At 31.3% G+C, this 22,583-nt stretch overlaps 1 long non-coding RNA gene and 1 other non-coding gene across 7 annotated transcripts; one reads left to right on the forward strand and one right to left on the reverse strand.

Moving 5' to 3' along the window:
- Window positions 1-3,537: 3,537 nt before the first annotated feature.
- On the reverse strand, window positions 3,538-16,345 carry LOC114183732 (uncharacterized). 6 transcript variants are annotated; one of them, XR_014995397.1, is made up of 10 exons: window positions 16,262-16,345; window positions 16,092-16,183; window positions 15,921-16,022; window positions 15,785-15,841; window positions 14,328-14,394; window positions 13,639-13,701; window positions 10,799-10,886; window positions 10,287-10,356; window positions 4,003-5,437; window positions 3,538-3,822 (listed from the first exon to the last, which is right to left on the reverse strand). It is a non-coding gene; the product is annotated as an uncharacterized LOC114183732 (long non-coding RNA). The 6 variants fall into 6 exon arrangements; XR_014995394.1 differs by having other exon boundaries at window positions 3,538-4,494; window positions 5,370-5,437; window positions 16,262-16,327; XR_003604505.2 differs by having other exon boundaries at window positions 3,538-5,437; window positions 16,262-16,326.
- On the forward strand, window positions 12,084-12,154 carry TRNAC-GCA (transfer RNA cysteine (anticodon GCA)). The gene has a single exon. It is a non-coding gene; the product is annotated as a tRNA-Cys (tRNA).
- Window positions 16,346-22,583: the final 6,238 nt, after the last annotated feature.

The raw sequence follows: 22,583 nt of genomic DNA on the forward strand, positions 1-22,583 counted from the left end.
ATCGACTTGCCATTAACCGGGTTCCTCTGAATAGGCCGAGCTCTCTTTAAGAGATCGGAATTTCCATGCCTTCTTCACACCAAACTTATCATCCATTCCAAGTTGTCACTTCTCATCTTGCACCTCCAGTACAACTCTCGGATCCTTCTCGGCATGCAACTGCTCTTCTTGTTCAAGATCCGAGCTATCCGCAATCCACGCTGAGTTATCCGAGCTAGCTAGACGCTCTACCGAGCTACCTAGGCTCCCTGCTAAGCTTTTCAAGGTGATCACTTGCTCCCCGGAACGATCTGGGCACTCCACTTGCTCCACCAAGCTATTCGAACTTCTCACCGAGCTAACTAAGCTGGCCTCATGCTCCACCGAGCTCTCCAAGTACATTTTTAGGCTATTTGAGATCTCCACACTCTAAATGCTACTCAGATTTACCAATATTGAGTTTGGCATCAAAGTTTTGCATCATCATTAAAATCCTTATCTCCTCATCGTTGTCTTTCTCTGTGAGAAGATTTTTCTCCTTTTTTTCGAATGATAATATTTTGCTTTATGACCAACCTTGCCACAGTTGTAGTAACTATTTGATCTACATTCTCTTGCGTAATGACTGTACTTGCCACACCTAAAACATTCCACTTCTGACTTGGACCAATCTCCTTGGCCACTTCTGTCACGTCCACCTTGTCTTGTGCCTCCAAGACCTCGGCTCTGAGTATTCTGAGTTTCATTCAAATAAAGTTGCGCATGTAATGCTTGATTGACCCGTTCTTCTTCCTTCTCCTTTGTTCACGGGCCTTCATTGACCCGGAAAGTTCTTGCACTAAGAGAACTGACAGGTCCTTTGACTCCTCGATGGCGCATATGATGCTCTCGAAATCATTTGTCAATGACCTCAAGATATTCTCCACCACTCGGCTTGCTTGCATTGACTCTTCATTCCTGTCGAGTTGGTTGGCCACCTTCTCTACCCGAGTTATGTACTCAGTTACCTGTCAAGCCTTCAAACTCTCCTATGAGACTTGAAGTCGGATTTGTCTGACCCAATCGTTCCCTTTGTATGCAACCTCTAGAGTATCCCATGCTTCCTTTGAAGATGCAACATTTGCAATCTTCTTGAAGCCTAACTCGTCCACAACATTCTACATGTATACTAGTTATCTAAATCACTTCCAACCGATGTAGGACTCAAACTGCCGATGAGATTTGATGTGCAATTTACTTATATACTAGTTATCTAAATCACTTTCACCAGATGTGGGATTTCAAACTCATATTGAATGATAACAATCTCCTCTGCATGAGATTTTATATGTCATTTTACTTATATACTAGTTACCTTAATAACTTTCATTCGACATGTGACTTCAAACTCATATTGAATGATAACAACCTCCTCCCCATGAGATTTGATGTGCAATTTTACATATATACTAATTATGTAAATCATTTTCACCCGATGTGGGACTTCAAACCCATATTGAATGATAACAATCTCCTCCCCATGAGATTTAATATGCAATTCTACCTATATACTAGATATGTTTATCACCTTCACCTGATGTGGGACTTCAAACTCATATAATAATAATAATTATAATAATTATTATTATAATAACAATAATAATAATTATAATTATATAGTCTATTGAGTACTCAATAAATAAGTAAAATTTTATTGATTATTAAGTGATGTTTCATTATATAAGTAAAATGACACATCAAATCTCATGGGTAGGAGATTGTTATCATTCAATAGGACTTTGAAGTCCCACATCGGGTGAAAGTCTCACATCGGGTTGAAGTGATTTAGATAACTAGTATATAAGTAAATTTACACATCAAATCTCATGGAGAGGAGTTTGTTATCATTCCATATGAGTTTAAAGTCCCACATCGGGAAGTGATTTAGATAACTAGTATATGTAGAATTGCACATCAAATCTCATGAGGAGGAGATTGTTATCATTCAATATGAGTTTGAGGTCCCACATAGGGTGAAAGTGATTTAAATAACTAGTATATAAGTAAAATTAGACATAAAATCTCAATGGGGGAGGTTGTTATCATTTAATATGAGTTTGAAGTCTTACATCGGGTGGAAGTGATTTAGATAACTAGTATTTAATTGAAATTACACATCAAATCTCATAAAAAGGAGTTTGTTATTATTCAATGAGGTTGATGTCCCACATAAGGTGAAAGTGATTAATAGTATATAAGTAAAAACACTCACCAAACTTATTAGGGGCAAAAATGAGTAGTTGGATTATGGTTATGGACTATAGGTTAGGTTGGGATGTAGTCAACCAAATTTTGGACCAGTCTAACTCGTTCAAATTCAAAAGGACTGACTCGATCGAATTTCAATATGGAGTGTCTCTACTTAGTATGACTGGCTAATATTACACTCATTAAACTTCATAATAGACAACATTAGCTCATTAGTTTTTTAGTATAACTTTCACATTCATTTCAAGCAAATAGCTTTGCAAATGAAATAAAAAATAAAAGACGCATAAGTGCTGCATAGGAAACACTTGTATACTGCATTCTCTGCATAACTTCTTTTATCTAAATAAACAACATAATACACAAATATGTAAAATGGTCAACCACACTAGCCATTTCTTTAACGGCATATAGAGAGGTTTTGGGATTTATGTTTAGTTTGATTTTGATGGAACTACATATTAAGAACTGAAATACAAGACTCTATCTTGAAAATCTTTATTGCTTTACAACGGACACTCTCCTTATAAATAAGTCTTTTATACACCATGCCAAACCTATCAGATTTGATTAAAAAAGTTAAATAAACAACGTGAAAACCTCCCAAGCCTTGTTCGTTCAATGACTAAGGGATTTGTGTCTTACATTTGTTTTGGGACAATGAGAAAGCATTTATTTCTACGTAGACAGCAAAAGCATTCTATATCATTCACAACCAGTTGTAAATAATAAACAAGAAACCAAAGCTAAGTCAAGTTTGACATCTCAATCTGTGTCAACTTTAATAGTTAGTTGATAACTGGTGAACATTTTAAAGTGAAATACTAAAATCCGATCTTTTGTAGCAAGCAATGAGTGTTAGGTTGTTGATGACATTACCACCACATCCTTCTTTTGAGCATTCGAAATCCATCATGATCACGTTGAATTTCATATCAGTACTTCAATCGTCCTCAAGTTACAAAATTTAAATACTAATTTCCCGTAGACAACAACATCCATCGCTGCAATGATCAAGAGTGATTGAATATACCCAACAACTCAAAAAGGTTAAGATAATACCATGACAACAGTGCACAAAACTTCTACCAAGTTACTCTAAATTCACTTTTAATAAAATCACATCAATTGATGTTAACTTGGTTCTTTTGTTGGCCTCCATTTGGAAATCTCAGCAATTTAAAGATTGGATTTACTTTTTCAAATTTGAACTTCATGCAAGTTAATTTTCCACTAGACTCTAGATCATATATCAAATTACTTCTATTTTAATATAATTAAGAAGAAAATGACAAAGACAAAAACTTACAATTTAGCAATTGAAGATATATCAATTTAGTAATATTCTATAATTTATTTAAGCCTAACCGTGGCCTATCTATCAGAACTTTCACTAATTATTCATTTGTGTTTTTTATCAGTTTATTTGTGTGCTTTAACTCGGTCATTAATAGCAAATTAATGAAACAGGAAGTATTTTAACCTTCACACCAAGATCAAACCCGAAAATAAAATTTTGATCTCTTCCATTTTGTACATTCCTGCTTCATCCCTCCTTTTAATATTCAGAATCTTACCCCTCAAAGGGAGAATGGCCTTGCATCAAATATGCTCTGATAAATAGATGCACTTACATAACTCCAAATAATTCTGATAAAGTGCTCTACATGTCAGTAAACAAAATTCAAGTGATTAGATACAGGAAGTAGAAAAATGACCGTTAGTAGTATAAAAACCACATTCTCAATTTTATATTTCTACTCATCACAACATTACCTTAGTTATAATGTTTTCTTACACTCAAAAGGTAACATAAAGCTTTAATGACAACAACAAAACCAATGAGTGTGTTCGTCTGTCATGGCCTGAGAACTCAATCTTTTAGGCAATGTTATCAAATTGAGATTTCAGTTGTAAATCGCCAAGCATATTTTTGAATCATGAATCATAATTTGAATGGAGTAATAAGATTCAAAAGCAACTGAAATATACTTTTAAATACATCATATAGATAATATACCGTATCCACTCTAAACATATTAAACTAGACATAGATTAAATTACTAAGGGAAAATCTTACAAAATAAAATTATTAGTTATATGAGTTTGTGAAGCCTTTATTTTAAAAGAATGAAAATTGTTTCGGGGTAGGGACCAAGAGCCTACTAAAAGAACTCGTTCACTTCGCGATATCTTCCTTCTCTCCAATGACTTCAACTAAATCCACTCCTTAGCTCGATCGGTTGGGATGACGATCGGGGTACCTGTCTAAAATACTCCGATGCTTAAGTCAGAACGGACCGATCGGTGCGTCAGTATATCAGTTGTAATAAATGCGCAATTAAGATCCTTACCAACCTACCTTTGGGCCCTATTTATAGCTTTCGACATGGGCTTGTAATTAGGGTTTCTTAATCACGGCCCAATGATCCCTTAATGACGATTATTGACTCGTTTAACCGATAATCACTGGCTTAAGTTATATTACTGTGCGACCGATGGTCGCTTTGCTGGGTTAATGACGATATGCTTTCAACAAGCTAATAATGTGTTTTACCGATCGACCGTCAAGTATTTTATGAGGTCCGTCGCTGCTGTTCTACTGATGAACCGATGGACTCTCGCGGCCAAAGGGTCCGCTGTTATTGTTGTACCGATGAGCCGATGGGCCCTAGAGGTCAGAGGGTCCAACGTTGCTATTTTACCGATTGGCCGATGGGCCCTAGAGGTCAGAGGGTCCAACATTGCTATTTTACCGATTGGCCGATGGGCCCTAGAGGTCAGAGGGTCCAACGTTGCTATGTTACCGATTGGCCGATGGGTATGAATACGATTAAGTCTTGACTTGTATGTTTGACCGTTTGACCAATGGTATGACATTTTATCTGTTTGACCGATGGTCTTATGTTTTAACGATGCTTCATGACTATTCGTTTGACCGTAAGACCGATGGTCCCCTGAGGGTCTTATATTTGGCCGAGTGACCGATGGACATACAGTACAAAAATGAAACAACTAAATAGCTAAATGGTGTATGTGCATTGAATAAATAAGTGATTAATAAAGTAGTGGAATAATCAAATACAATAAGTTCATTAATATTCCTTCGATACTCTTCTTTAATGGAAACATGTATATTTTACCTGGAAGCGCCTGTCACACCCTTGCTTAGCACTTCCTTCAGCTGAATCACCTTTAACTATAAAGATTTCTGCAATATAATGGCAAAGAACATTCAATTCAAAGCACATTGTCCCCTCATCAAAAAGATTTGCAGAGACATAAGCTAATTTGACATGAATCAGATCCACGTACAAAAAACTTTAGAAAATCAAAATACTATATTTACTGCAATAATAGCATTATATAAGCATATAATCTTTGATTTAGATGAGAGAATATCCTTTAATTATGTATAATAAGTCTTTTGTTTTTCAAGGTTTCTAAACCACACACGCAAGTGACTTTTCTGACAACGTTCTGATAACTACCCGCCTAGTTCAGTTTTAAATATTTTGCTACATCCATCGATGTTTTTTTTTCATTTTACATGGTTATCTTCCAAAATTGGAATCAACGCAAGTTATAGGACTTTCAAAATTGGAAGCACATATGTCACATGTGATCAATATAAAAAGTTTCACATTTCAAGGGGGAAAATTTGCATATGCTTGTGTAAATTTTACTAAGAATAAAAATTTCGAACCACACTTAATTAATTCAATTTAGGATATCCACCTCACCCAATTTCATTTGGACTTTGTACCAAATATCAAAATTTGAAGTACAAGTCCAACTTAAAATTAAATTTTGACAGAAAAATAAATTTGAGTTGCGTAAATTTAATAAAGGGCTCAAAAACCAATTGAACAAAAAAATCATATTCCCACTAGGCCAACAAACCATCAAAAGAAACATAAAGAATTCATCAATAGCAACTCAAAATTTTCTTATGTGAACAAAGAAAGTCAAAGTCCACTTTGACAATTCTTTTTATGACGGGACAACTAAAAATATATTCATATGGATTTTCACAGTGAACTAAGAAAATCAAAGTATGATTCGATAATTTTAGGTAGAACAACTCAAAATATACCCTTATGAAACTTGCAATGTGTACGAAAAAGGCAAAGTGTAATTCGACAGTTTCATTTAGAGTGTAAACCTAAATCCTTTCAAAATTGAAGCCATAATTTTAACTCAGATTCTAAGGGTGAATAAAACAATTACAAAATATGATGATCTTAAATTTAATATAAAGCCAAATTATAATCTGACAATTTCACACGAAATTAGGCTCACAAACCATCACTGTTTCTTGAGATAACTAAACAGTTTCATTTTCCAAAAAGATTCAAAGACTTAACTCACATATACTCATACCTTATCCTGACTATGAATACATATTTTCAAAATTTGCTACCTTAGTCTCAGTGTGGTTGCACACCCAAGTTACATATCCAATATTTCAATTGTAATCTTTCAATATCATTCGAACTCTAGAAATATTCATACCTAGAATAAAGCATTCATTTCGCAACTAAATTATGAACAACAAATCAAATATAAGCATATGAAATTTGCATTTAGAATAAAAGTAATTTTGTAGGGCTTTCAAAAATTGAAGGCACAATATCAAACAAAGTTGTAGGGCTTTCAAAATTGGATGCATTATACCAACTCAAGTTATTGGACTTTCAAAATTAGAGGCACAACTGTTACCCACGATCAATACCCAAAGTTTGATGAAACATTTCAAAGGGACAACTTGAATACCCATCTAACCAAATTTCATTTGGCTTTCTAACCAATACCAAATATCAAAAGTTGAGGTACAAGCTCAGATAAATTAAACTAGACACAATTTTTTTTTTTTAGTAAATTTCATAATGAGGTCAACACCAACAATCTATACCTCATTGGACAAAAAATCATATTACCAACTTATAAGGGACAAATTAGATATAGTCATCCAAAGTCTTCAAAAATATTCAAAAATTGTTAACTAAATTTAGAATGCACGCCTAACATATTTACAAAATGAAGAAATATGAAGATTATAATCTGAAATCATTTTATTTTGAGCTAACACATCAAAAGATAGCTAAAGAATTCATCAACAATATGAATAACAAGAAGCAACTCAAAATTTTCTCATCTGAACAAAGAGAAGCCAAAGTGCACTTTGAATCAATAAAATCAAAGTACGATTCGATAATTTCAGGTGGAACAATGAAAACATACCCTTATGAAACTTGCACAGTGAAAAAAAAAACAAAGTGCTATTCGATAGTTCCATTTAGGGTGAATACCTAAACCTTTCAAAATTGGAGCCACAATTTCAACTATGATTTTAAGAGTGAATGAAACAATATATCATTTAAGATGTCAAATCCTTACAAAGATCAATAACAATTTATGTTTGTAATAAATTCAATATAAAGCCAAATTTATAATATGACAATTTCACATGAAATTAGGTTCATAAACCATCGTTGTTTCTTGTGATAACTAAACATTTTCATCTTGCGAAAAGATTTAAAGTGTTCACTCAGATATACTCACACCTTATCCTGACTATGAATACATATTTCAAAATTTGCTACCCAAGTCTTAGTGTGGTTGCACACTCAGTTACCCAACGAATATTTTAACTGTAATCCCAATATCATTCGGACTCAAGAAATTGTCAAAATTAGAATAAAGCATTCATCTCGCAAGTGAATTATGAGAAACAAATCAAACATAAGCATATGAAATTTGCATTGGGACAAAGATAGCTAAGGAATACATCAGTCATCTGAATAACAAGAGGCAACTCGATTTTCTCATGTGAAAAAAAGAAAGTCAAAGTGCACTTTGACAATTCTTTTTATGACAGGACAATTAAAAATATTCCCATACGGAATTTGCACAATGAACTAAGAAAATCAAAGTGCGATTTGATAATTCCAGGTGGGATAACTCAAAATATACCCGTATGAAACTTGCACAGTGAACCAAAAAAGCAAAGTGCTATTTAATAGTTTCATTTAGGATGTATAGCTAAACCTTTCAAAATTGAAGCCACAATTTCAACTCTTATTTTAAGAGCGAATAAAACAATATATCTTTAAGGTGTCAAATCCTTACAAAGATTAATAACAATTTATGTTGGCAATAAATTCAATATAAAAAGAGATTGTAATATGAGAATTTCGCACGAAATTAGGCTCACAAACCATAAATGTTTCTTTCGATAACTAACCATTTTCATCTTGTAAAAAGATTTAAACTGTTAACTCGGGATATACTCATACCTTGTCATGACTATGAATGCATATTTCAACTTTTGCTCCCTCAGTCTCAGTGTGGTTGCACACCCAATTACACAGTGAATATTCTAATCGTAATCTCAATATCATTCGGACTCAAGAAATTGCCAATAATAGAATAAATCATTCATCTCGCAAGTGAATTATGGGCAACGATTCAAATATAAGCATATGAAATTTGCATTGGGACAAAGATAGCTAAGGAATACATCAGCAGTCCGAATAACAAGACGCAACTCGCGCGAACAAAGAAAGTCAAAGTGCACTTTGACAATTCCTTTTATGACGGGACAATTAAAAATATTCCCACACGGAATTTGCACAGTGAACTAAGAAAATCAAAGTGCGATTTGATAATTCCAGGTGGGATAACTCAAAATATACCCGTTTGAAACTTGCACAGTGAACCAAAAAAGCAAAGTGCTATTTGATAGTTCCATTTAGGTTGTATACCTAAACCTTTCAAAATTGGAGCCACAATTTCAACTCTTATTTTAAGAGCGAATGAAACAATATATCTTTAAGGTGTCAAATCCTTACAAAGATCAATAACAATTTATGTTGACAATAAATTCAATATAAAAACAGATTGTAATATGAGAATTTCGCAGGAAATTAGGCTCACAAACCATCATTGTTTCTTTTGATAACTAAACATTTTCATCGTGTAAAAAGATTCAAACTGTTAACTTGAGATATTCTCATACCTTGTCATGACTGTGAATACATATTTCAACTTTTGCTCCCTCAGTCTTAGTGTGGTTGCACACCCAGTTACATATCCAATATTCTAATTGTAATCTCAATATCATTCAGACTCAAAAAATTGCCAATAATAGAATAAAGCATTCTTCTCGCAAGTGAGTTATGAGCAACAAATCAAATATAAGAATATAAATTTTGCATTGGAATTCGCACATTAAACCAAGATAATTAAAGGGTAAATAGAGAATTTCATATGGTCTAACTCAAAACATGCCCTTACAGAACAATGTGATTCAAAATAATCAAAGTGTTATTTGGCAATTTCATTTTTGGTGGTTGCCCAACTCAGGTTGTCAAATACATACAAAGATAAAAAACAATCTTTGTTATCCATAAATTTAGTATAAAGCCCAATTGTAATCCATCAATTTCACACAAAATGATGCTCACAAACCATCATTGTTTCTTGTGAGAGTTAAAATTTTTCATCATGCAATACGATTCAAAGTGTTAACTATAGTCATCTCCTATTCTGACTATGAATAAATAATGTTACAGCATTATTCTTGTGCTCCCTCAGTCTCAATGTGGATGCACACCCAAGTTGTTAAGCCAATATTTCAGTTATAATATCTCTATCATCCAAGCTCAAGAAAGTGTCATACACAGAATAATGCATTTATTTTGCAATTGTATTATAAGCAACAACTCAAATATAAACATATGAAATTTGCATTCCAAATGAAAGGAATTCTATAGGGCTTTCAAAATTGGAGGCACAATATTAACTCAAGTTATAGGACTTTCAAAGTTGGAGGAACAATATCAACTCATATTTAAAATTGAAGGGATATTATCATGTCAGTTATCTAGTGTGCATAAAACAATATATTTGTAAGATGTCAAATCAATACAAGGATTAAAAACATATTTCTAAGCAACAACTCAAATATAAACATCTAAAATTTTAATTCTGATTTAAAATTACAAAAAAAAAAACATGTCGTTGAAAAGAATTGCAACAAAAGGAGTCAATGTTACCTAGCTTGAAGATGGTACAACAATGAGAAGAAAACTTTGCTTAAGGACTGCAAATACAAGGATGTTGGAACTGCAAAGAGACAATATCGTTAAGAATGCAGTAACAACCCAATAAAGAACTAAAATTTCAATTGACTAATGGTATATTTGTACACTAAAATAAACAGTTAAAAAATGAATTGGTTAGAATGAATAATTATGAACTTCTAACACATGTAATAAACATTTATCATATCTCAAGAATTAAATTGACATGAACAATATAATGTGAACATCAAACATTTATAAAGAAACATAAATGTGCTTTAAATTCCTTTCACCACACTTCCAACCAAATTCAACAATAATTTATAAATTGAAAAAAAAAAACTCACAAAAAGGAATAGAATTTATAGAATGGACATTCTTTGTCACCTTTACGTTCTATTTCTAGGTTTCATTATTTGAAATCATGTACATGTTTTTAATAATGAGAGAACCATATCTTTTAATATGTTAATCGCATAGTTTACCTTACTAGAACTGCCTTGACCAAACACCTCCATGCAGGAATAACCAACAGAAAGGTAAATTTTTCATTCTGCAATTTTTCATTCGTACCTAGGATGCAACGAGGCATAGATGGATAAATATATAGAAAAAGAAATAACAGACTTGTATATTTCATTCGCAACAATGAGATGTGATTCTTAAATTCATGCTCAACACAACCAATCTTTTACTCAAGTAATGTGGTTTTGCTCTAATTCATTAAATATACAATCACATAATTCTAATCATAATATCACACTTACATTCCTAACCAAAATAATAACACATCACAATTATTCTACAAGATATAAACATATTTATGAATAATATAATCCTAAGTTCAAGAATTCATAACTAATTCATCAAAAATCATTCACTAAAATTTATCACAATATTAATCTAAAAAAAAATTATAATCCCAACAAAAATTAAGGTTATCACCCTCTATAATCCTAAATATCAACAAATTCAAATCAATACAAAAGTGAAGTTGTCCCACTAATTAAAAAATCAATATTAAATTTATAGAAAAAGGTTTAGGAGTAAAGTCTCTTTTGCAACCACATTGAGACTAAGGGAGTAAAATTTGAAATATATATTCATAGTCGTGATAATGTATGAGTCAAATTCAATTGGATACAAAAAAAAATCCATTCGAAATTGTCAAGAAAAGATATATTTTGAAGTGAAGTATTTTGGAGAGAATTGGGGAGAATATGATTAGAGTATGTTATGTGTAATGTAATAAGGCTTGTATTTTTGAAACATGCATATATTTAACTGCAGCTATAGATCTGTCTCTAACTTTATTGCAGTCATATTTGTTCAGGATAACAAACACATAACATGTTGTGTGAATTTTTACAAATTTTCTATTGAAAATTGTAAAAAAAGAATAAGCACGATAATTTCTTGAAAATACCGTATAGTATTGGTATTCTATATCTATATAGATATGGATAAGATACTCGATTAGATAATATCTGTGTAACAGATCAAATTGATATTCTAGGGTTTACATATATTGAAAGTTGCTGTTATAATTAGAATGAACAAAGTTAAAAAAAAAAAGCAATATTGATTGGTTATGTATCAATTTTTATTTTCTGATCTCATTAAGAAAAAAAAAATTTCTATTCAAATATTCAAGAATAATTCATAAAAGAATAGTTAACGGTTGCGATTTGTCTCAAGATTGTTTTTCAATTTTTCAATAGAAAGAAAAGGGGGGAGTATTCTCAAAAACTTCATATCTATATTTTTATTGGCGGCATGGCCGAGTGGTAAGGCGGGGGACTGCAAATCCTTTTTCCCCAGTTCAAATCCGGGTGTCGCCTGATCGATAAGAAACTGTAAATGAAAGATTATATTACGTTTTTTTAGAAAACTTTTTTTCCAACAGAAGCAAGCGAGGGAAAAGGAGTCTTGAGAATTGCGTTTGATTCGAAATTATAAGCATCAGTAGCTTAAAAAATGTTGTAAATATTTTTGTCTCGAATTCAAGGAAAGATTCTAGTAGTGAAAAGGAATCCATAAATTTAGAAATGATAGTTCGTTCACTACACAACTATTGTAGTGTCTGTCTCCTGACTGGGTCTTTTATTAGATTGGATTAAGAATAAGTCGGATAGGAAAGTCCATTTTTAGGTAGAGAAAAGGCAGAAGAAAAACCTTCTATACAGACTAATTTAAAGTTTATGAGTGCTAACACTTTGAATCATTTTGCAAAATGAAAATGTTTAATTATCACAAGAAACAATTATAGTTTGCGAGTCTAATGTTGTGTGGAATTGTCAGATTACAATTTGGATTTATTTTAAATTTATGATCAACAAAACTTGTTATTTCTTTGTATGAATTTGACATCCTATAGAACTATTATTTTATTCGCTCTTAGAATCTGAGTTGAAGTTCTGTTTTTAATTTTAAAAACCTTATTACCTTAGTTGAGCATACACCATCAATGGAACGGTTAAATAACACTTTGTTTTTTTGGTTCATAGTGCACGACACGTTCTATAAGGGTATATTTTGAGTTATCTCACTTGAAATTACCATATCGCACATTGATTCTCTTAATTCACTGTGCAAAATCACTATGGGTATATTTTTAGTTGTCACATCATAAAAAGAATTGTCAAAGTGCACTTTGACTTTATTTGTTCACATGAGAAAATTGAGTTGTTGATATTTGATATGCTTATATTTGATTTGTTGCACATAATTCATCAGACCAGTGAAAAGCAATAAACCAAATCTAAACATCTGAAATTTGTGTTGGGACAAAGATAGCTAAATAATTCATCAAGAGTTCAAATAACAAGAGACAACTCAATTTTCTCATGTGAACAAATAAAGTCAAAATGCACTTTGACAATTCTTTTTATGAAGTAACAACTAAAAATATACCCATAATGATTTTGCACAATGAATTCAGAAAATCAAAGTGCGATCTGATAGTTTTAAGTAGAACAACTCAAAATATACTTTGATAAAACGTGCACTGTGAACCAAAAAAGCAAAGTTTTATTCAACAATTTCATTTAGAATGTATACCTAATTCAGGTAATAGAACTTTCAAAATTAAAGTCACAATTTCAACTCAAATTCTAAGAGCGAATAAAACAATAGTTATGTAAGATGTCAAATCCATACAACGATAAATAACAATTTATGTTTACCATAAATTCAATATAAATCAAAATTGTAATTTGACAATTTCACACGAAATTAGACTCGAAAACCATAATTGTTTCTTGTGATAACGAAACATTTTCATCTTACAAAATGATTCAAAGTATTAACTCGAATATACGCATACCTTGTGATGACTATGAATACATATTTCAAATTTTGCTCCCTCAGCCTCAATGTGGTTGCACACCTAGTTACACAATGAAAATTGTAATCTCAATATAATTCAGACTCAAAAGATTGTAAAAAATAGAATAAAGCACTCATCTCGCAAGTGAATTATGAGCAACAAATCAAATATAAGCATAAGAAATTTGCATTGAGAAAAAGAAAGTCAAAGTGCACTTTGACAATTGTTTTTATGATAGAACAACTAAAAATATTCTCATGAAATTTGCACAGTGAACTAAGAAAATCAAAGTACGAATCGATAATTTCAGGTGGGATAACTCAAAATATACTCGTATGAAACTTGCATAGTAAAATCTGAGAATTTCGCACAAAATTAGCATCACAAACCATCGTTATTTCTTGTGATAACTGAACATTTTCATCTTGTAAAAAGATTCGGAGTGTTAAGTCATATATACACATACCTTATCCTAACTATGAATACATATTTCAAAATTTCCTACCTCAATCTCAATGTGCTTGCACACCCAAGTTACACATCGAATATTTCAATTGTAATCTTTTAATATCTTTCGAACTCAATAAATAGTCATAAATAGAATAAAGCATTCATCTCGCAACTAAATTATGAACAAAAAATCACATATAAGCATTTGAAGATTTGAAGTACATATAAAGACTCACCATATTGATAGCTTCATGTCTTGTGATATTTCCAATCTCGTTTTCCAGCTTTAAAAATTCATGAGACCTATAAGAATTAACTAATAGACATAACATTTCAATTTATTGGTTGGCTTGGCAGTATCATTTTCATGTATTTTGTGAATACAAGAACAAGAGTGCCGAATCATCTGTTAATTTAAGAATGTCTATTGATTGGTCCCTAAACACTTCTCTAAAGGGAAAAAAACATGTAAAACAGTATATTGTATACCAGTCAACATTATATTAATACAATAATAAGTTTGCAAAAATAAAAAAGAAGAATGTTAGTGAAGAACAATGACACAACCCCAGTTTATTTTATACTTTCTCTAATTTTTTAAAAACAAAATGTCGATGAATCTTCTTCCAACTTTTATCATCCAAAAATAAGAATAATAATAATAACAATATATTTCCATTTAAATAGGAAACGAAAATCGAAAATATCATCACAGTATTAGAGCAAAATGGCTTATTTAACATCAATTTTGACAATGGTAGAAAAATCCCTCATACGATAAACCTAGTTTGGGAAGGAAATACAATCTCATCTTTACACGTATTAGTGCAAAATGGCTTATTTAACATCAATTTTGACAATGGTAGTAAAAACCCTAATACGATAAACCTAGTTTGGGAAGGAAATACAAAAAAGACATGAAGTAATTCCATCTTTACACGTACATCATCTTATCTCAGGAAATTATGTATAGCTACTATTTTATAGGAAGGAAAATGAGAAACAACGAATGTTAAAAAAAGCTGAGAGTACAAATATATAAGAAAAGGCTAGAGAGACGAATTTAAAAAGAAAATAATGCTTGATGGTTGTAGTGGATATGTCATGATGCCATAATTATTAAGTCATTCAACACGTAAAATTTGGTAATAATGCATTTTCTTAAATTGTGTCGAACGACTAGGGGATTATCAAGAGTAAATTTTTCAATATCTATAGAACTTTATCAGAGAAAATTGATTAGAAAAAAACAAAAAATATCCCTATAACTAAGGCCAATCTCTCATTACATTATATAAATCGCAATCTTGCATATTCTCATTGTTCTTCTATCAAGGAAACACTACCAGATGAAACAAAGTTGCGAAGAATTTTGAACAGACATGGTTTTATTATCTCTCACCCGCACCATTTCTTCCTTCTTGAAACTATTCTAGCTGGCTTCGATGGCAAGCCAATTTAAATTACATAACACCAAACCAACAAACTTTTGATAAATCATCAATTAAAGGGATATTCTAAAGTATAGACGTAAAAGAAACTATCAAGTCAAAACTCCTTACCATACTCAAGTTGAAAAACAAATCCATTTATATGAATAAGGTCAAAAAGACAGAAAGAAAAATTGTTTAACTGGGTTTCGCGCAACACAGAAGCCTAAACTCCTAATTCATTGATCCAGAAAAATTGCTACCTTCGAAAGCTTAGGCAGTGGTAGCCGCTCCTCTCTGCCTGGGTGCAGCTTCGGTACCTGATTCAAAACTACCACGTTAGCAAAAACCCTAAACCAAAACCCAAAAGTAAACACTCAAATACTTAACCGATTATACCCTCTCTGAAGCCGCTCTTGAATCTGCGAGGCACGTGACGCAGATACCTCATTCTTCCCGTTCCGGTGGTCTTTCTCCTAATGGCCTTGACGCTCCAGTTATCTGAAACCATCGACCAATCAAGAACACATCTTTAACACAAACCCTAAATTTAATAAGTAAAAGAGTTACATTTTCTGGAGGTGGAAACTGCGACGGCCACATCTAACACAGAGGGTGTGGGTCTTGTTCTTCCTCTTACCGAAACTCCCTGTTCCCTTCCCCTGCACTCATGCAAAATCCGAACACCATCAGAATCAGATTCATATCATGTCTACACAGTAAACGTAAAAAGACGATACCATTGATTGTAGCCGTTGGGCAGAAACCCAGTTGCCTGAGAGAATTTATATGAAAACTAATTGCCGCGAAAGGATCGAATATATGTGCCGGTTAAGTTATTTTTGTATTTGGGCCTACGGCCCAATTATATAGCGGTGCCAAACAAAATAAAAAAAAAGTTGAGTTAATACAAATAGAAAATATATAGAATTTAAGCTATATGCTATTATTAAATTCAATGAGATAAAATTCTTCAAAATTCTGTTTAATTCGTATCTTACCTAAATCTTTGGAAAGAAAAAATTTATAGGATAAATAATTTTGTAAGTTTATTTTTAGAATTAATCTCGTAAATTTATTTGACTTTATATTTTGTTATATCAAATAAAATAACAAATTCTTCTTTTTGTAACATATCTCTTACATCTGTCATATATCTTATATCTTTCATATTTTAATAATTTTTTAATTTTTTTCAACATTCATAATATTTTATACTATAATTATATTATATGACTTCTAATATTTCATATTGTAATATGACTATTAATATCTCATAAGTTCGCATTCCAATTAAGTTTACATCGAACTCTCAAAATCAAAAAGTAGACTTAAGCAAATATTTACTATATTAAATATTGTCTATTTTTAGACCTGGTAAATATGTCTATTTTAAAAGAGAATATTTATATATAAAGATAAAAAATTGGAATTACATGTTTTGGAAGTATGGGAAAATATTTCCGTAATTTCTAAAACAAGTTGTAACACGTAAAACATAATTTTTAAACATATGAAATGGGTTTTTTTAAACATAATTTTTAGAATAAAGTTTTCAAAACATATGAAAAACGTTCGAAACTATTTTATGGGAACAAAATCATTAGAATAAATTTTGTAAAACATGAAATATGTTTTGAAGAATTTTTTCCACCACATGTTCTCTTTTTTTTCTTCTTTATTTGCATCATCGATAACGTAGATGATATATGATTTAATGAAGGAGAGTAATCTTTTTGGGTTAAATATGTTTTTTTTAGTTAAAATATTTTTTAGTCCTAATTTTCGTCAAGTTTTGTCAAATAAGTCATAATTTTGATGTTGTGTTCAAATAGGTCTCAATTTTCGTCAATTTTGTTCAATTTGATCCTTTTTTGCTAACACTGTTTAAATTATTAACGGATGTGAACACTAACTGTCACGTATCACTTTGTGGTTTTTTTTTTTAGTTTTTTTTTTTTTAAATGTCCACGTGCCAATACAACGTGTCATATGTCAAAGTCAATATTCTATATTCAATTTGGTTCCTATATTTATTTTTTTTTTCAATTTAGTCCTAATAAATTTTAAATCTTTCAATTGAGTCATTGATAAATTTTTTTAGTTTATTGAGTACTTAATAAATTTTTTTTTTTTCAATTGAGCTCCCGTTTGTTAATATTTTCTGATTATTAAGGGATGTTAATTTTAAGGGATGTTAATTTTAAAGGAATAATCATGTTATTATCTTGTCGTATCACATTGATGAGTTGTCACCACATGTTATTTTATTATTTTAAAATTTATAATTTTACAATTTATGATTTTATAATTTTTAAATTTATAAATTATATGAATTTTTTATTAAATAATTATACAATTTTATGTTGTAATCATTTTATTATTTTCTATTAAAATTGAATAATTAAAATAATCATGATTTTATTATTTAAATTAAAATATAACATATCATAATTTTTATATTTCATAAATTCGTAATAAAAACTCGTGGTAAGATAAAAACATAAAATTAAAACTTCTATTTAAAATAAAATCCTAATTAAATTAATAAATTTTTCAAGAAAATTAATACATAGTTTTTTATATCTACAAAATTTATATGAATTTTCTCAAATAATACTTTTATTTAACCAAATGGAGTTTTAGTTGTTTGTGAGACAAAATAAAATATTGCATCAAATCCTTGGACAATTAAAATTTTATTATTTTAATTCAAAGTTGTATAATTATAATGATTTTATTATTTGAATAAAAATTGAAAACATATCATAGTTTAAAATTTTAAAAAATCATAATTTTATAATTATATACTTTTGAATTAAAATATTGAAATACTAAATTTATAAAACTATAAAATTATACAATTATACAATTATGAAATTCTAAAATCAAAAAATAAAATAATAACATAATATTATGATGATAATAATAAAAATAGAAAAATTAATAACAATAAAAAAATAAAAATTTAATAATAATTATAATAATAATAACTATGATAATAACAATTATATTTATAACCATCTTAACCATTTCTTCCGTCTTCTTATAATCATGACTTAAGTACTCATTTTTGTCCCGAATAATTTTAAATATTAATAACCTCTCCCATGAGATTTGATGTGTAATTCTACATATATACTAGTAATGTTAATCACTTTCATCCGATGTGGAACTTCAACCTCATTGAATAATAACAAACTTTTTTCACTAAGATTTGATGTGTAATTTTACTTTGACTTAATTAATTGGAACATACATAGTTTAGTTCCAAAATTTCAAAATGGTACCCACTTTTAAGCTTGTTTTAATTTAGTACTGAAATTCGAAACGCATTTAATAATGTGCCACATGTCAGTCTCTAGTTTTTTTTTATTCTTTTTTTTTATTTTTTTTAATTTTCTTAATTTTTTTTTGAAAATAAAAATTCCACATGTCAAATTCTTGGTGGGACACGTGATATTGTCAATGCCACGTGGAGTGGCGGAACTAGGATGTGACAGGGGGAGCCACGGCTCCCCCATTTTTTTTTTTGAATTTTTTTTATATATATTTATATATTTTTTAAAATTATATTATATATTATTTATATTAAAATTATATTATGGAAAATTATAATAAAAGATAAAATAAAAATTTTTAATAGAGACATTCATTTATAAAAGAGATTAGGGTTTTTTTTCTGACTATAAGATCTTTTCATCATGTAAATTATCATGAAAGTCTCTGAAGAGAGATAAATACAAAGGTTGAGAAATAGAGGTTGGAAACACATAGATTGAGATTCATGTATACATTCTTACATGATCTATCACAAATCAAGGTTAATATCTTATTAGGATTTATGTATGTTAGTTTATGATTCTTTTTAGGATGTTTCTTCCAAATTAAGTTTATCCCAAATTAATATAACCCCTAATTATTATTTTAGGGATTCTTTTATGAAATTGGTATGAACCCTAATTATAATTTTTCCTAAATTATTATAATCCTTAATTATGAAATTTAGGGATTTTGTGTTTTTCGCTACCTATGGTAATTTTTTTTAAGTTTTGAATTTATACAGTATTGCTTATTTAATTAAAGTAGTATGAGTTTTGTTATGTTTTGCATTGTGATAATTGTGATTTGTGAATATAAATTTTATTTTTTCTAAATAGGTAAGAGGTGATAAATTTATATTAGAAAGATTATGATAAAAAGTAAAAAAATTGATTTTTTTTTTCAAAGAGGAAGGTTTGTGATGAAGATGAAAAAGAAATGCATTTACGTTAACTAAGCTTGAGAAATTTAATAAGAACCAAGAATTTAAGACAATATAAAACAAATCTCTAAAGTTATTAGAGTTACATATAATGAATTTAACAATTCAATAGAACGTGATCTGGGAAAAACGACATCAAATTTGACAATACCACCAAATCAAATTGATGAAATACGAATGACTTATCTAAAATAGTATTCATGAATTGGTATCATGATATAATAACGAATGATAGTAATATTTTTTTGAATTCTACTATTATATGTGTTTGTTATAAGAAGAGGAAATGAAGAGAAAAAAATGAATAATTTTTTTTCTAAAAAAAATTATATATAACAAATCTAATTATATACAACTATTTTAAAAATTAATTATATATTTATTATTCATCTTAACTTAAATTTCTTGAAAATTAAAAAATGCAAACACACATGTAACTGTTCGCTAGTAATTATAATAATAATAATTATAATTATAATTATAATAATAATAATTATTATTATAATAACTATAATAATAATTATTATTATTATTATAATAATTAATGACATATATAACCGTAAATATATTAACTCTTAAGATAATAATAATAATAGTTAATCATTTGCAAGCAAGCGCGAGAGAAGCAAGCAAAGTAGAAGCTTTGCCAGAAGCAAGACGGGGAAGCAGAGCTGTCGTATAAGCGGTAGCTTCCCCCGACCTACTAAACAAAAATGCAACAGAAGCAAAGGCACGACCGAGACGGAACCGCCGATCATAAGTTCCAGGTGGGAGATCTACTGTGGTTAAAGTTGCCTAAGGAAATCTCTTTCCTGTGTCATATCTATAGTTTCGGATATCAAACCGGACGGTATCGTATATGAAGAAAAGTATTTGGAAGTGCTCAAGGCCCACTTTTCATTCAAATTCCCCATAGCTAGAACTCACTGTTGGGCGAAGGTCAGGTTTAGGCCCAACTCGCCTGCATCGACAGCAAAGGAAACTGGCAGGGAAATAGATGCCCCATTTTTTCTCCTCGAACTGTCGCATACAATAAGGATCACACTCTAGGAACAGAGAGAAGGCGTGAATCCTCTGCGGCCAACCAGGAGTAATAGCGGGTATGGGCAAAAATCCACCTCTTATGGTCGGGGGCGGGGACGGAAGTAAGAGAAAGCTGGTAATCGAATAAGTAGTGAGTAGTAAGGCTGACGGTGAGTAAAACGAACATGGGGGCTATGGAGCTTGTTGAACCAGTGAATGTTTCGGTCCGGCCTTCCAGTTACGAAGCGGATTGTGTTACACCCTTCCCCTGTAAGACTCCCCTCACCTGAGCCAATTCACTGTTGCCGACCTTGCTTCACTCCACCTCGCTCCCTATCGGCTAAAGCATAAAGGAGCGTGAAGAAAATAGAAAGCAAGAAGAGGAAAAGGCATGACCAGAAGAATTGTGTGAAATAAGTGAATTTATCCAGTTGAGGCATGATTGATTGAGAAAGAATGATTCCCTCCGGACAGAAAGAGAGTCCCTTCATGTAGGAGTAGTGAGTGATATGTGGCCCAAAACAAAGGTTCTAAGAGTCAAGTAATAAATGGCCTATTAACTTATTGAGGCTCTCTCCGATTTTCTCATCTGACTCTAAATCATTCTTAAAATAGCTTACTGTGGAGCATATATTGGGAATGAAGGAGACGCTAGTCTTACTCGGATGCCTTATTAAAATAGCTTTTCAACCATTTTTGCTCGTGCTAGTGCCCCCAGAAATTCTTGGATTTCTTGCAATATGAGATTGAATGCCATAACTCTTATTTGTATTTTACTTCTTATTGGTGCCCAAGCAACTGCTATTTGAACAACGGATTCAGCCATTGAAGATCTACAACTTATGACTCCACTGGCCGGAAAGGCAACCCAACGAAAAGAGTCTTAGTCCAGCTTCGTCCCAAAGCTTGGAGATGCCAGGGGCTGAAAAAGTGGGAGTTACAGTATGATCATCATAGATTATTAATGCGTGCATTCCATTATCGCGGAAATATTCCCCCATGGCACACCCAGAATATGGGGCCAGAAATTGCAGCTATCCAATACCCCCCGCTGGCCATCGGGGACCGAGTGGTAAGGCCATGATCCGCAGGGGAACGGATCACTCATTATCGCTGAATTCACTCTTCTAGCTTCTGCCATTGAAGCAATCCCGAGATCTTTAAAATTCCCCACAAAATGAAACCCCGCGCGCTCATCTAGTTCGGCGCGACGAGTGTTGTCATCCAGTAAAGTATGGGAAAGGTCAGGGGCGGGGGGCTCTGCAGGGCGTCAAAGAGTCTCCCACTAACTCATGCCAAACCCTTATGAAGGTATCCGACTTTTTCCAATTCAGCCTTTGTGTCCCTTCAATGCTTTTATAAGACTAAAACTCTTCTCGCCGGCTCACGGGACTCGTAAAAATGTGTTCACGTAACGTAATAGGTCGTTGCTTGCTGCTTGCTGGCTAACGCACCTTACTAGCCTACGTAAGCACTACTAATAAGTCTTCTCATCTCTAAGCCAGCTAATTTCTCACAAGCTACGCACCTTTGTGCCACGTGATAGGTCTTGTCTTGTTGATAACCTGGAGACCGGCGAAGACTGCGCTCCAGCTGGTGGTGAAGGAAAGGGGGAAGGAACTATAGAATAGAAGGAGCTGGACATGAACCGTCACGGTCTTTCCTTGAAAAAGTTCAACCTCAGGTACCCATGATATCTACAAATAGTTTTATATATTTTTATTGTGAAATTTTAAATAAAATGTATTTAAAAAATAATAATTTTAAAGTCCATT

The sequence above is a fragment of the Vigna unguiculata genome, chromosome 5 (genome assembly GCF_037176805.1).
Source record: "Vigna unguiculata cultivar grain cowpea cultivar isolate G323 ecotype 2 chromosome 5, ASM3717680v1, whole genome shotgun sequence".
In the NCBI taxonomy this organism is placed as follows: Eukaryota; Viridiplantae; Streptophyta; class Magnoliopsida; order Fabales; family Fabaceae; genus Vigna; species Vigna unguiculata.